Source organism: Micromys minutus (genome assembly GCF_963924665.1).
Source record: "Micromys minutus genome assembly, chromosome: 1".
Classification (NCBI taxonomy): Eukaryota; Metazoa; Chordata; class Mammalia; order Rodentia; family Muridae; genus Micromys; species Micromys minutus.
The window spans coordinates 158264864-158281648 of record NC_137969.1 but is presented as its reverse complement, the minus strand read 5'-3'; the positions used below and the strand labels follow the sequence as shown (position 1 = coordinate 158281648).

Here is a 16785-nt window from a genome sequence, read left to right as displayed (position 1 = left end):
ATTTATTTCCCAGCATGTTTATCCTTTGAGTAGAGGAAGGCTACTGATTTGTTTGAGTTAATTTTATATCCAGCCACTTTGCTGAATTTGTTTATCAGCTCTAGGGTTCTCTGTAAAATTTTTGGGGTCACTTAAATATATTATCATATCTGCAAATAGTGAAATTTTGACTTTTTCCTTTCCAATTTGTATCCCTTTGACCTCCTATTGCTATCTATTTGCTCTGGCTAGGACTTCAAGTACTATATTGAATAGGTAGGAAGAGGGTGGGCAGCCTTGTCTAGTCTCTGATTTTAGTGGAATTGCTTCAAGTTTTTCTTCATTTAGTTTGATGTGGGCTAATGGTTTGCTGTTTATTGCTTTTACTATGTTTAGGTATGGGCCTTGAATTCCTGATCTCTATAAGACATTATCATGAAGGGGTGTTGAATTTTGTCAAATGCTTTCTTGGCATCTAATGAGATGATCATGTGTTTTTTTGTTTGTTTGTTTTGTTTTTGGTGTTTGTTTTTATAGTGGTTTACAATGATGTGTTTTCATATATTGAACCATCCCTGCATCCCTGGAATGAAGCCTACTTGATCATGGAGAATGATTGTTTTGATATGTTCTTGGAATCGGTTTGCAAGGATTTTATTGAATATTTTTGCATCAATATTTATAAGGGAAATTGGTCTGAAGTTTTCTTTGTAGTACCTTTGTGTGGTTTAGGTATAAGCATAATAGTGGCTTCAAACAACAAATTGGGTAGTATTCCTTCTGTTTCTATTTTGTGAAATAGTTTGAAGAGTATTGGAATTAGGCCTTCTTTGAGGGTCTGATAGGATTCTGTACTAAACCCATCTGATCCTGGTTGGGAGACTTTTAATGATTGCTTCTATTTCTTTAGGGGTTATGGAACTGTTTATATGGTTTAACTGTTGCTGATTAAACTTTGGTGCCTGGTGTCTGTCTAGTAAATTGTTTATTTCATCCAGATTTTTCAGTTTTGTTGAGTATAGGCTTTTGTTGTAGGATCTGATGATTTTTTGAAGTTCCTCAATTTATGTTGTTATGACTATCTTTTAATTTCTGATTTTGTTAATTTGGATACTGTCTCTGTGCCCTCTCGTTAGTCTGGCTAAGGGTTTACCTATCTTGTTAATTTTCTCAAAGAACCAGCTCCTGGTTTTGTTGATTCTTTGTATTGTTCTCTTTGTTTCTACTTGGTTGATTTCAGCCCTGAGTTTGATTATTTCCTGCCATCTACTCCTCTTGAGTATATTTGCTTCTTTTTGTTCTAGAACGTTCATGTGTACTGTCAAGCTGTTAGTATATGTTCTTTTGAGTTACTTTTTGAAGACACTCTGGGCTATGAGTTTTCCTCTTAGCACTGCTTTCATTGTGTCCTATAAGTTTGAATGTGTTGTGACTTCATTTTCATTAAATTCTAAAAAATCTTTAATTTCTTTATTTCTTTTTTGATCCAATTATCATTGAGTAGAGTGTTGTTCAGCTTCCATGTGTATGCGGGCTTTCTGTCGTTTTAGTTGTAATTGAAGACCAGCCTTAGTTCATGGTGATCTGATAGGATGCATGCAATTATTTCAATCTTCTTGTATCTGTTAAAGCCTGTTTTGTGATCCATTATATGGTCAATTTTGGAGAAGGTACTCTGAAGTGTTGAAAAGAAAGTATATTCTTTTGTTTTAGGATGAAATGTTCTATAGATGTCTGTTAAATCCATTTGATTCATAACTTCTGTTAGTTTCACTGTGTTTCTGTTTAGTTTCTTTTTCCATGATTTGTCCATTGATGAGAGTGGGGTGTTGAAGTCTCCCACTATTATTGTGTGTGGTGTAATGTGTGCTTTCAGCTTTAGTAAAGTTTCTTTTATGAATGTGTGTATTTTTGCATTTGAAGCATAGATGTTCAGAATTGAGAATTCATCTTGATAGATTTTCCTTCAATGAGTAAAAAGTAACCTTCCTTATCTTTTTTGATAATTTTTGGTTGAAAATCTATTTTATTCGATATTAGAGTGGCTACTTCAGCTTGTATCTTGGGACCATTTGCTAGGAAAGTTTTTTTTTTTTTTTTTTTTTTTTTTCCCCAGCCTTTACTCTGAGGTAATGTCTGTCCTTGTCACTGATATTTGTTTTCTATATGCAGCAAAATACTGGGTCCTGTTTATGTATCCAGTCTGTTAGTCTAAGTCTTTTTTATTGGGAATTGAGTCCATTGATGTTAAGAGATATTAACAAATAGTGATTATTGCTTCCTATTTATTTTTGTTGTTAGAGTTGGAATTATGTTTGTGTGGGTATGTTCTTTTAGGTTTGTTGAAAGAAGTTTTTTTTTTTTCTTGCTTTTTCTAGGGTGTAGTTTCTCTCCTAGTGTTAGTGTTTGTTTGTTTTTATCTATTATCCTTTATTGGACTGGGTTTGTGGAAAGAGATTGTGTAAATTTGGTTTTGTCATGGAATTTCTTGGTTTCTCCATCTATGTTAATTCAGAGTTTTGTTGGATATAGTAACCTGGGCTAGCAGTTGTGTTCTCTAAGGGCCCATATGACATCTGCCCATGATCTTCTAGTTTTTCATAGTCTCTGTTGAGAAGTCTGGTGTAATTATGATAGGTCTGCCTTTATGTGTTACTTACCTTTATCCCTTACTGCTTTTATTTTTTTTCTTTGTTTTATGCATTTGGTGTTTTGACTATTATGTGACATGAGGAATTTCTTCTCTGGTCCAATCTACTCAAAATTCTGTAGGCTTCTTGTGTGTTTATGGGCATCTCTTTCTTTAAATTAGGGAAGTTTTATTCTATTCACTTGTTGAAGATATTTACTGCCCCCTCATGTTGGGAATCTTTGCTCTCTTCTATACCTATTATTCTTAGGTTTGTCTTCTCATTGTGTCTTGGATTTCCTGGATGTTTTGGGTCAGGAACTTTTTGCATTTTGCATTTTCTTTGACTGTTGTGTCAATGTTTTCTATGGTGTCCTGCCCCTGAGATTCTCTCTTCCATCTCTTGTATTCCATTGGTGATGCTTGCATCTATGACTCCTGATCTCTTTTCTAGGTTTTCTATCTCCTGGTTGTCTCCCTTTGTTATTTCTTTATTGTTTCTACTTCCATTTTTTAGATCCTGGTTAGTTTTGTTCAAATTTTTTACCTGATTATCTGTGTTTTCCTGTATGTCTTTAAGGGAGTTATTTATGTCCTTCTTAAAGTCTTTTAGCATCATCATGAGATATGATTTTAAATCCAAATCTTGCTTTTCTGGTATGTTGGGATATAGAGAACTTCCTGTGGTGGGAGAACTAGGTTCTGATGATGCCAAGTAACCTTGGTTTCTGTTGCTTAGGTTCTTGCTTTTGTCTCTGACTGGAGCTTGTCCTTCCTGTGGGCCTGTGAACTTGTGATCTTAGGAGTGAGAGCACTCCTGGGAGACCAGTTCTCTCTGGGAAGGATTTGGGTGCAGAGGGTTATGGGACAGCCTTAGCTCCAGGTATAGGAGACCAGAAGGATCCTGTCCCCAGCTGCTTTGCAGTTCTTGTGCCCTGTGCTCTCCTGGCAGGTTCCTCATTGGACAGTTATTTGAGTGAAAGTGGGGTCTCACCGGTGGGCTTAGGAATGAGAGCACTTCTGGAAGACCAGCTCTCTCTGGTCCCAGATATTCTTTAGACTAGTAATTCTGCTTCCTGAGTAACATAGCACTGATGGCTGTGTCAAAATATTGGAAGCAGTACCAGTGAGAGACTAATTTAATTACATATATCATGTAATGTATTGTGAAATAGTTTAAAGGATGATGAGATTCCATAAAAATGAAATGAGATGAACTGTAATATGCAGGAAGAGTCTGGGAATGAGGCTTAATGGTAAAGGTGTGGCTCATATCCCAGGGCTCTGGTTGCATCGCCAGCATGAAGGTGGAGAGGGGGACTGAACTATGTCTTATTGTACTGTAAGGATAATGTAGTTATCCTTCTAGTATGTGAGATATTACAGTGCCCATGCGATCATCTGATGTAGGATAAATGACCTGTGACACATCCTCAGGCTATTGTTAACATTTTGAAAACACCTCAAGAAAAGTATTTGTCATCTTCATTTCAGAGTGGACGGTACAGGACAGCTCTAAATGATATACAATTTAAAACTTATAGATTACGTTTGGAATTTTCTATTTAATATTATTTACTACCACTGACCACAGGTAACTCAAGGTGAAAAACAGAGCCACAGCTAAGGGGAGGGTGCTGTGCTTCACTTCAGGGTATGTCTTTGAGATGAAAACTGAATTCTCCACTCAGACAGGCATGGGCTAGGGAGGAGGTGAAGGATTAGCAGGAAAGATCAAATTCACAGATTGGATCCCTAAGCTGTGTGGTAGAATTGTCATCTTTGCATTGTTCAGGTATTTTCTTATTATTTTATCATTTTTTTGCTATATTAAACAATTATATTCTAGAAATAGGTTCTTTGTCAGATATTATTTTGCAGATTGTTATGGTCTAACATTCTGTTTTCAGGACAGTACCTTTTGCATGGTAGAAACCTATGTTGAAGTGCTTGATTTATTTTGAGCACAAGAATTTTTCATTTATTTTGTTGAACTTATCCTAAGTATTTCTTTGCCTTTTTGAATGCGTATGTGCATGTGGTATGCGTGTACGTCTCTAGGCTTTGTTGAAGATTCTTTGTATGTAGAGGGTCATGTTGAGAGAATATTTGATCCTTGTGAGAACTGTTACTCCAAGATTTTAAAAGATACATATCTTAACCACTTTTAATCCCAGCACTGAGGAGGCACAGGCTGGTGGATCTTTCTAAGTTCGAGTCTTGCCTGATCTGCATAGTGAGTTCTAGGACAATCAAAACTATATAAGAAGACCTTGTATGAAAAACAAAACGAAACAAAATTTAAAAGATACATGTTTTCAGCATGTCACATCTTGCTTGAAATAAGATGTACTCCATATGTCACGTGATAGACTTAAATTGTTCTCACTTTTTAATGTTCCTTTTTTTCTGTAGTACACTTATTTCTATATGTGTTTTTACCCTAAAATAATTATATTATTATTTGTTGCCTTATTAATAAATACTTTGAAGTGAACATATATAAGAGGAAAGCTAGGGAAATGGCTTAGTGGTTGATTTCTTGCACCACAAGTGTGAGAACCAAAGGTCTGACCCTCAGAACCCATGTAATGTTTGCTGTTCATGAAGCTGCTTGTAATTTTAGCTTTGGAAAGCAAAGATTCTAGGGGATTCTTAGAGCAAGCTGGCTAGCAAGTCTAGCCATATTGGTAAGCTCTGAGTTTGATTGAGAGGCCTACCTCATTGGATAAAAAGGAAGGTTGATAGAGAATGTTTTTTAAAATCAACCTCAGGCCTTCACATGCATGTATGACAATGTGCATGTACACACACATCCACATACATGTAAACATGCACACATACTTGCACATCATACACAAAAATGAAAAAATAAGAGGAAAAATAAGTATTTCTTTTCCTTTCCAGCATCCTTATTTGGTAGATACAGATAGTCACCTGGCCCTTTGTTCTTGCCTGGAGAATTCAACATTTTTCACACTTGCTGGTCCACTGTTTTTTCAACTAGTTTCTTTAATATCCTGGTTACATTAAAGTCTGTTGTGGTTTCAACAACTTTATCATTTTTGTTTTTATGAGTTCCCATGCACCCAGTCTTTGTTCCTTTGTGTCTAGAGCACTGCACCTGGCATTGCATGCTTCCTTTCCTCTGTTCTCTGCCACCCTCCCCTTTCAGCCTTTGCACATCTGTTCTGCAGAGGAGTTCTACTTCATGTGGTTGTCCCTCTTCTAATGATGGATTATTGCTTCTCTTCTCTGTGCCATGGGGTAGGGTGGGCTTCTCTCTTATCCTGATCCAGACTGAATTGCAATCAGGCACTGAGGCTTGGGCTTTGTCCACATTCTTGTTCTCGATCCCTTATGGAAGTTATATTCTATCATTTATTTGTCATTAGTCCTGGGCAGAAATACCTTCTCTTCCCCTATCAGTAGGAGATATGTCTTTGTGATTGGTATAGTCCCTTGCCTGTTACCTTTTCCTGTTCTTCAACCCTAGCAACAATATTCTTTGTTTCTCATACTGAGTGTTTTTCCAAACCACATCTCCTCCCTGGACGCCTAAGCGTTGTGATCTCATTCTCCTTTAAGCAGTGAACTTTGCCTGGATACGGAAGTGAAAGGGATTTTACTGTTTTGGGTTTTTGTTGTTTTTGTTTGTTTTCCCAATTCGAGAACAGACAAGCTTTTAGGCCTGTTCCTAGACTCCTCCTCCTGCACACTGTTCTAATAATATAACAGTCCTCTGTGTGTATATGTGTTGGGGGGGTCATGTGTATGTGATTGTTTACATACACATATGCACACATGCACATGGAAGTCAGGAGGTATCTTTAGGGCCATTCTTCAACTTTATTTTTTGAGATGGGTTTTCACTAAACTTGAAGATATGTGGATTATCTTCGAGTTAAGTCTTTGTTTCTGGAGACCCTCAGCTATTCCAAAGTGAAATACTCGTCTGTACTAGATTTTGAAGAACTTATTAAAATAAACGTCAAATCAGTTCTTATTGAACTGTCTGTGTGTGTGTGTGTGTGTGTGTGTGTGTGTGTATGTGTGTGAGAGAGAGAGAGGGAGGGAGGGAGGGAGGGAGGGAGAGAGGGAGGGAGAGAGAGGGAGAAATGGGGGGAGAGAGAGATCCTCCAACTCCACCCCAGGGATGGCATGCCTTTGTGGCTTTCTGCCTTATGTGTAAACATGGAGCTGCTTAGAGTCTGCATTAGCCACTCTCCTGTTCCTGTGATAAAATGCCCTGCCAGAGAAATGAACTTGCTGCATTTTAATTTAACTGATATAAAAGTTCTCAGGACCCAGGCAGAATACAGCCAGATTCTTTGCCTGGCCCAGTTGTTAATAGGGTCTTGTTCACCTCCACCGTCTCCATCACCTTTCAGCAGTGCAGTCTGCAAGGCTTCTATTAGAATGGCCCACAGTAGGCTCTGCTTACAGCATTTATAGTCCAACATTCCAAACCCTTCCATGTTCTTCACTTCAGAGCAACAACCCAGTGTCCTGGCACTAGTTTTCTTATTGATTACTTTGCTGTTGCTGTGATAAAACACTTACACAAGCAACTTAGAAGAGAAGGGGCTCATTTTGGCTTAAGGGGGATTGAGTCCATCATGGTAGGAAAGGCCTGGCATGGAGGCAGAAGCAGGAAGTTAGTTACACACCGAAGCAGAGAGAAAACAAGAAGTATGGTAAAGGTTAGAGCCCAGCCCCAGTGATGTACTTCCTCCCTCAAGGCTAAAGGGTTCATAACTTTCCCAGTCAGTGTTACCCCCTGGGAGCTAAGTGTTCACATACATGAGCCTATTGGGGACATTGCTTATTTAAACCACCAGAATTCTTGATAAGGTGTATGTTGTTCTCACTGATCTTCTATGTTTTCCATTTTTCTTTATTTGCCTCATTTATAAAGATTCATGAGGGGGAGACCTCTTTAGTGAAGCATTACTGATCCTCCAAGTAGAACAGAAGCCTATTGACCTTTATCTCTTTGTACATTGTTTCATTTTTCTCAAGCCAGTTGACAATAACCCTCAGTGAGGGGTGGCTGCTTTCAGATTTTGAGGCCAGTCACTTTGAGGAGTGTCCTTCTGTTTCTCAGTGGGTACACAGTTAATTGGCTTCAGGTAGGGTCATAGAGTCAGCTTGAGAGAAAAGATAAAATGACAAAAGATAAAGAGAACTCATTTGTTAATAGAGTAAATATCTTTAAGATTTAAAAATTTACATGTGTTCTGTGTATGTGTTTATATATTTGTCTGCACACATGTGAGGAAGCAAGAAGTTAGTGTTGGGTACTTTTTTTCATTATTACTTTTCTGAGACATGGTCTCTTCACCGAACCCGAGCTCATCAGCCCAGCTGGACTCTGCAGCTCCGTCCTCACTCCTGGTTACCTGGGTGGCAGATGCTCACCAAAACACCCAGTGCTGGGAATCTGAACTTAGGTCCCACGTTTGTGTAGCAAGCCCTTGGCCTACTGAACCATTTTCCTAATCCCAATTTAAGATTATTCTGTATATTTTAATTTATCAATAAAGCATACAATAATATTAATGGGATTGAATTTTAAATGGATCTTTTTTAACTGATGGATGAAAACAAAAGTCATGGTTATTTGTGCAGTATCATGTGATTTTCCATTTATGTGTGTGTTTGTGTATACACTTGTACTTGTAGGCACATGAATGGGAAGCTCAAAGTACAATCTCAGCTATTGCTCCTCAGTTACCATCCATCTTGTTTTTTGAGATAAAATCTCATGGGACTAAAACTTGCCACGTAACCTAGGCTGTCTAGCCAGGAAGCTTCAGGGATCTACTTGTCTTCTCTCAAGCATGAAATGGTGTTGATATATGTTCATTATGCAATGCTTTTAATCAAGCTAAACATTTATCTCCTCAAACATTTATCATTTCTTTGTGGTTAAAAAAAAATTCCCTCAATCTTTTTGAAGTACATACTACAGTGTTAATACCACTATACAACAGACAACTAGAATTTCTTCTTTCTGTCTGAGTTAGTACCTATTGCTCAGTCTCCCTCGCTGCCCCTAATCTTCTCTGCCTCTAGCAATGACCATTTTACTCTTAACATCCTCAGGGTAAACCTTTATATGGCACATGGTAGTGAGATTATGCAGTTCTCATCTTTCAGCTACTGGCTTATTTCAATTAATGTAATTTTCTTCAGTTCTATCCATGTTTTCAGAAATGACAGGATTTCAATCTGTTTTATGGCTGACTGTATTCATTGGGTGTGTATACCACATTATCTTTATCCATTCATCAGTTGATGGGCACTTCAGCTGTTTTCATTTCTTGCTATTATGAGTAGTGCTGCAATGAACATTGGAGTGCAGATGTCTCTTTGATGCACTGATTCCATTTCCTTTGGATGTATACACAGAAATGGATTTCTGGATCATATGGTAGTTCTATTTTTAATTTTCGAGGAATCTCCATACTGCTTTCTGTAATGGAGGTAGTAATTTGCATTTTCAACCACAGTGTACAAGGGTTCCCTTTCTTCCACATCCTCATCAGCACTTGCTGCTTTTTGTCTCTTATTGAAGTGAGATGCTATCTCATTGTGGTTTTGATTTGCATCTCTATGTCTATTAGTGATGCTGACACTTTTTCCCACATACTTGGCCATTGTGTGGAACAAAAGATGGCAGTTGTGGAATAAATGGGCTGAAAAAGCAGAGAACACTGTGGGTGTGAGAAGAGGGGAGTAGGGAGTTGTCCAGATGGTTAGCGTTCTGAATAAGCTGATTGGATGCCAGTCTTGGGAACCTCAGGTAGAATTAAGCAGCCCAGGTTCCTAAATTGATCTAATAGAATGATTATCTCTGAAGCTTGACTATCTGTTTTTGTGATTTAGAGAAATGTTGATGTTAGTGCTTAGGCTGGGGATACAGCTCAGTTAGTTGGTAGGGTTAGATTCCTAGCATGCAAACTTCACCCCAAATGGTGAGACGAGCCATTAGGTCTCACCCTCTTTAGAAGGCCCTGGCTGTACAGTGCCCACTTTTGGGTGGCAACTTTGAGGTGGAATAGGAGCACTCAGCATTACCAGTGGCCCAACACTGGGCGCTTTGCTATTGCAGAGTTATCTTATTCTCAGCGACTGTTCTTCCCATTGTTTGGTGTTACCTGTGCCAGGTGTCAAGGAAGTAGAGGCCACTGCAATGACTGCAGCAGCTCTGTGTGAGCACAGTCTGAGGCCCCTTGAGGCTGTGTGACACCTGTGCAGTCAGTTTGCTGCAGATCTGACCTTTAAAAATAATCTAGTCAATTCTCAGCAACTTTATTTATTTCCCTGTTACACCTTTAATCTTTGATTGGATTTCTTTCCCACCCGCAGCAGTGACATGAATGAGAATTGTCATTTTTCAACCAATTAGAGCATCCCAGAATCCTTGTGTGCTTACAGGGAAATAGTGAAGCCATCATGATTTACATGGCCTAAGTGTTCCCTCTTCCTTCTACTTTAGATCCATCCATACTAATGGAGATGTAACTGGAACTGATCTGATGAAAAAAACCAAGGCCCTTCAGACAGATCACAGGAGGAAACCTTGCTTCCAAATGAAGACACCAACATCCAGAATTTCTACTTATTCAAAGGTATTTGAGGCACAGTTTTACTTGACTTGCTATAGAATAGTGATTTTATAATGTTGATTTCTGTATGTAGGCTTTGTAAGTGTACATCTGATATCCAAGTGTGTAGCTTTTAAAGAACAGTTCACTGCTCTCATGTCCTGCCTCACCCCACTTTCCCCAAAAAATCAGCAGGGGAAAAAGTTTAGATTTGGAAGATGTGTTTCTTCTAACAAAGTATGTCAGTGATAAGAAGACTAATACTCTGTAAATTAGTACTGAAGTACCTGAGTGTCCTGTACACACCTGCATTTCCAGGACTTAGGAGACTGAGATAGGGGGTCACCATGAAGTTGAGGCCAGCCTAGCCATAGTGAGACCCTGCTTCCTCAGAACAAAGCTAAAGAGAAAGTCAATTTAGTGGCTATTTGTCTATTTCATAATCCTTGATAGTAACTACAAAATCCAACATCCTAACAGATCCACTAGTGAGACCTTTGCAGAGGACATCCTGTGGGTTGGTCAGAAACTTGTTTCCCTTTTTTTTAACCTCACTGTTAAGGGTTTTCTATACACCAGAAGTGTCACTGTTATTCCTATAGAACCTTTGGATCTGGTGGACTACTTTCACTTGGAAGAGGAAGGCAAGATACTTACTAGACAGTCACATGACTCCTTTAAACCACAGGGTCGATCTCCACTTTAAAGAATATATAAGACAACTAAAACCAAAAGAGAAAGTAATATCAGAGGAAACAAACACAACGGCAGTTATCTAGTTTTTTAGAATGCATACAAATTGTAAACGGGAGAGTTATTTGTTTCATTTAAAAAAATAAAATATTTGGGTTTTAGCTATTTTTTTTATTTAGATGTAAAGAATGTATGTTAGAGTAGGCAGAGTTAATTCATTTCTAGGTATTTTTTTTTACAGAAATTTAGGAAATAGTATTTTAGAATATATAGAGAAAATTAGAATAATGTGTCACCTATTAGTAGGATTAATTCTATATCTTTTGTTAGGAAAATATGGGAAGCAATATATTAAAAAGAGTAAGAATAGAGCTGTGGTAATCTTAACCTGGCCTTAGCTGTAAAAGACTTAACTCCTAGAAGAGGATGGTGCACTCACTTTCTTAAAGAACAGTCAGCTCATATCAGGTAGAAGTGTGATGTTACCTTAGTAATAAGCTAAAAAATGTCACTAGCATCTAGTAATAGATACATGTCCTTTTCCATGTTTTGTGTGTGTGCGTGTCATTTTGAAGCAAAGGTAAATAATGCATAAATACATGGTTTCTTACAACCATCATACTTATTGTTTTCAGATATGACGTTTCTTCTTAACTCTGCTCAGTACCATTTGAGATTCCAAGCTTTACAATAAAACAAAAAATGGGTTTTAGATTTGTGGAAAGATGTAAATTACTCTAGAACTTTCTTATGAATGACGTTGAAGATATAGGTTACTCAACATATGTACTCTGAGGCCAGTAAGACTAAAATCAACAAAATTATGTATAACCATAAAATCATAATTTTGATTTCCTTTCTAAGCAGTACAGTTAAGTTCTATATTGAGAACTTGCCAATAAACAGGATTTGGGTGTAGGAAATTATGATCATGTGAATTTGTTTGCTGTTTGTGGATGCTGTGATTCTACTTCTAAACAATCTCTGTAATTTAAAATAGGTTGCTTAAATTCTTGTTCAAAATTCTGAATTAATCAATTTCACATACCTCCCCAACATTGCAAGGTCTCATGAGGCAATTTTCCCTTTTGAAAATAAAGTGAATTGGAAGTTTCATAATACCTTTGAGCTGAAGTCTTTGACAATGTTTTAGAGAAGTTTAGATTCTAAGATTTTGGAAGTATGTTGCCGGGTTAGATTCCAGTCAAGTGAAATCAGTAAAACTTGAGAGAATGATTTAAAGCCCTAGAAAAATTTCCAGAATATGTGTTCTTTATTACATGTTACACAGCTACAGTGTTACCTTTAAACATGTTTTTATCTGGTTGGAGGAAAGAGTTGAACACAGATTTGGGTAAAGTAGGTGAGGAAAGGATGAGCTGTGCTATGCCCTGCGGTGCTGCGGTCTGTGGGAAGGGCACAGGCTTCTTCCATAACACCCTGGGAAACTGAATTCATGGTTCTTAGCTTCTGGATAAGAATTAGCATTTAGAGGTGTAGTGAGAAATGAAATGTGTGCATAGAACATTATAAATGAGTTTCAGAGTAATATTAATAAGTTTTATCACTAAAACCAGAATGCCCTGCAACTAAGGTAACTAGAAATGTCCTTTTCATAGGAAAAAAAAAAATCTCAATACACACTACAAATGAGAGGCTTGTAAAACCAGTTTCAAAGTTAATGATAAATATTGTGCTTGGAGAGAAAGTAAAGTGAGCTTTTGGCAAAAATGTCTTATCAAAGGCATACCATCTGGAAAAGCAATTAGTGTCATATGTATGCTAGTGGGTATTTTTTTGTTTTGTTTTGGTTTTTTTTTTTTTTTTCAGTAGAAGGAAAGCTCTGATAGTCAGAGAACATACAAACACTTCATTTAGGTGTTGCTGGTTAGCATTGAAGATCTAAACAAGAGCTTTCTTGTTTGTATCTTGTTTTGGTTGGTTGATTGGTTGATTTATTTTAAAACTACTTATAGCCCAGAGAAGTTGCATTTCTTCCTTCAGCTCAAAACACAAGCATTTATAGAAAAACTACAAAAAGCTATAGGAAAGGGTACCTTGGACTATTGGGTATAGGAGATTACAGCATATCAGTTCATATTCTGCTCTTTTTCAGGGATAGAATTAGTATTCAGTAGTATATTTTCAATCATGATTCACTATTGAAAGGGGTGAAAATTATGGCTATCAGCAGCGTTTGGCCACTAAACCCATATCTTTTCAGAAATTGTAAAGAAATAAATGGTCAGCAACTATAGAATTATGTTTTGCCACAATATCATATGCTGTTTACACAGGGGAAATGTTTACATATTTTTAAATTCATATTTTGTAAATTGAATAAATATTTACTGACAAGCGATATGTTTTTCTTATTTCAGAGGGCCTGATTTAGTATTTCACATAGGTCAACTTCGTTAATATCATAAGTTTTGATGTTAAAGATGAGATGCACAGACTTTGTAAAGTCTGATTTATACATAGAATAACTCAATCTCTAAGAGTTTAGCTGTTTCTCTATATCTGATTATTTTACTAAGTTATAAAAAATAAGGGAATTAAAAAATTCCTAAAGTCAAGTAATAGCAAAATCCACTTCTCTGAACTTTTGGGATATAGCTAAGGCATTTCCAGGAGGGGAGTTCATAGCTGAAGAGGTGGCAACAGGAGGGTTCTTGGTCTTGCCCACCAGTTAGTCTACCCAAACCCGTTAGTGTCTGGTTCATTGAAAGACTCCATCTTGTATCTCCAGAGCTTGCTGTCTAGCCAGCTTAGCCGAAACTCAAAAACTCAGGCTAAAGTTCAGTGTGAAGCTCTGCAATGCAATATGTCAGAGAATGATAAATGAAGACACTTGGTGCCTTGCTTTGGCCTTCACATTTATGTATATGGGCACATACACCTACACACTCATGTGTGTACCCAACACACATACAAGAGAGAGCCTGCCTCACAAAATATCTGGAGAAGTTATTGAGGATGATGATTTTAAAAGAATTAAATTAAATTCTGACATCTCTACATGCACACATGCACGCACAAACACATACACACATGCATATATCCACACAAATATAAATAAGCCCATATAAAGAAGTCAGAGAGAACTCAAATTACTTGATGATTGTGCCATATGACCTTAGACAAAGAACTAGCAAAATTCAGATTACACAGAAACAAATAAATCAATTAAACAAAGAATTTGGGGTTGGGGGGAACCATGATTAATAAACCTGTAGTCAAATTAAAACCAGAGAAGACCCAGATTAATAAAATTAGAGATGAAAAGGGATATGTTAGGTCATATTCTACTGAAATCCAAAGGTCAATTAGAAACTTTTTTGAAAACCTGTATTCCAAAACAAAGAAAAAAAAAAAAAACCCAGCAACAATAAACAAACAAAAACCCTTGAAAATCTAGATATATATGACTTTCTAAAATTAAATCAAGCTTGTACACAGCACTATGACAAGCAGAAAATGAAGCATTAATAAATCTCTCAACCCAGAGAAGTGTAGGACCAAGGGTATTTGCTGCAGAAGTCTACCAAGTCTTTAAAGAAGAGCTAAAACTAGTGTCCTCAGATGTTTTCATAAACTATCTAGAGGAGAAACAGTAGCAAACTTATGTGAAGCCAGAATCGTTCTGATATGAAATCAGGACAGGAAAACTAACAACAAAAAGAGAAAACTGTAGAACAATTTTACTAGTAAGTGTAAGCACAAAATTTCTCAATAAAATACTTAACTTATAAACTGAATTCAAGAACACATTAAGAAGGTCATACACTCTAAGGTCAACAATTAACAAATAGGACCTCATGAAGCTGAAAGCTTTTGTAAGGCAAAATACACTATCAATAGGACCAAACAGCAGCCTACAGCTTGGGAAAATATCTTTACCAAACCTACATCTGATAGAGTGCTAATATTCAAAATATATAAAGAATTCGAGAAGTTAGACTCTAGATAACCAAATAGCCCATTTTTTAAAAAATGGGGAACAGAGTTAAACAGAATTCTCAACAGAGGGATCTTGAATGGCCAAGAAGCACCTAAAGAAATGTTCAACATCCTTAGTCACCATGGCAATCTAAATAAAATGACCCTGAAATTCCACCTCATACCAGTCAGAATGGCTAAGTTCAAAAACTCAGGTGACACCAGATGCTGGCAAGGATGTGGAGAAAGCAACACTCCTCCATTGCTGGTAGAATTGCAAACTGGTACAGCCACTCTGGAAATCAGTTTGGCAGTTTCTCAGAAAATTAGAAATAGTTTTACCTAAAGACCCAGCTATACTGCTCCTGGACATATACCCAAAAAATTCTCCATCATATCACAAGGGCACATGCTCCACTATGCTCATAGCAGCCTTATTTATAATAGCCAGAAGCTGGAAAGAACCTAGATGTCTGTCAACCAAAGAATGGATACAGAAAATGCAGTTCATTCACACAATATAATACTACTCGGCTATTAAAAATGAGGACATCAAGAAATTTCAGGCAAAGGATGGAACTAGAAAATACCATCCCTAGTGAAGTAACCCAGATCTAAAAGGATATACATGGTATGTATTTATTAGCCAAAAATTTCAGAGTACCCATGATATGACTCACAGACCATATGAAGCTTAACAAGAAGGAAGGGACAAGTGTGGATGCTTCAATCCCACTTAGGAGGGGGAACAAAATAAACAGAAGGGAGAGGGGAAAACAGTCGGCATGATCAGGTATGGGAGGGGACAGAAGAGAAGCCCGGAGGTCCAGGAGAATGAATAGAAATATGCAGCAGTGTGGGGTGGGGACTGGGGGAAACCACTAGAAAGTCTCAGGCAGCAGGAATGAGGGAGGCTCCCAGGATCCATCGCTTCCAGCTGAAGGATAGGACCACCTACCCATCTCAAAATTTTTATCCCAGAATTGTTCCTATCTAAAGAAATGCAGGGACAAAAAAAAAAAAAAAAAAAAAAAAGTGGGATTCATCCCATAAACAGCCCCCAAACCCTGACAGTATTGCTGATGCTAAGATGAGCTTGCAGACAGAAGTCTGGCATTACTGTCCTTTGAGAGGCTCTGCGAACACCAGACTGAGACAGATGCAGATACTCATAGCCAACCATTGGACTGAGGTTGGGAACCCTTATGAAAGAGTTAGGGAAAGGACTGAAGGAGCTGAAGGATTGTAACCCCATAGGAAGAACAATAGTATCAACCAACCCAGACTCCCTCAGAGCTCTAAGATGAGACCCAGAGACTAAACTGCCAACCAAAGAACATACATGGGCTGGTCTGTGGCCCCTGCTACATATGTAGCAGAGGTCTGCCTTGTCTGGCCTCAGTGGGAGAGGATGTGCTTAGTCCTGTGGAGGATTGATGCCCCAGAGAAGGGGGATGCTAGAGCAGTAAGGTGAGAGTGAGTGGGTGGATGGGGGAGCACCCTCTCGAAGACAAAGGGGAGAGGGGGGCCAGGAAGGGGAGTTTTGGAATGTAAGTAAATGAAGTAATTATTAATAAAAAGGTGCTTACAAAAGAAAATAATACACTGAAACCAAGATTACTGAAGGGAATGCAAGAACTAAAATAGTTCAGCATATACAAATAGGCAGGTATAACAGCAACAACAACAAAAATAAAAATAAACAAAACATAAATAAATTTAAGGACAGAAGTCACAAGATGTTTACGATAGATGGAAAACGTGTATTTAACAAAACTTAACATCTCTGCATGATGAAAGTCCTAAAGAAACTAGGAATAGGATGTCCATATCTCAACTTAATAAAGGATATATATGGCAAACCTTATACCCAGCATTATACTAGATGTGGAGAAAACCAAGAACATTTAAAGTTGGGAATGAGAAACG

At 37.6% G+C, this 16785-nt stretch overlaps 1 protein-coding gene across 5 annotated transcripts in view; it reads left to right on the top strand.

The window, feature by feature from the left end:
* The window catches only part of NCOA1 (nuclear receptor coactivator 1), a 222221-nt gene that overhangs the window by 51521 nt on the left and 153915 nt on the right, over positions 1-16785 (top strand). For all 5 annotated transcript variants that reach the window (XM_080914202.1, XM_080914200.1, XM_080914201.1 and 2 more), the window contains exon 2: positions 10113-10245. The gene's annotated coding sequence lies outside the window, so the exon portion shown is untranslated. The remainder of the gene's footprint in view (positions 1-10112; positions 10246-16785) is intronic.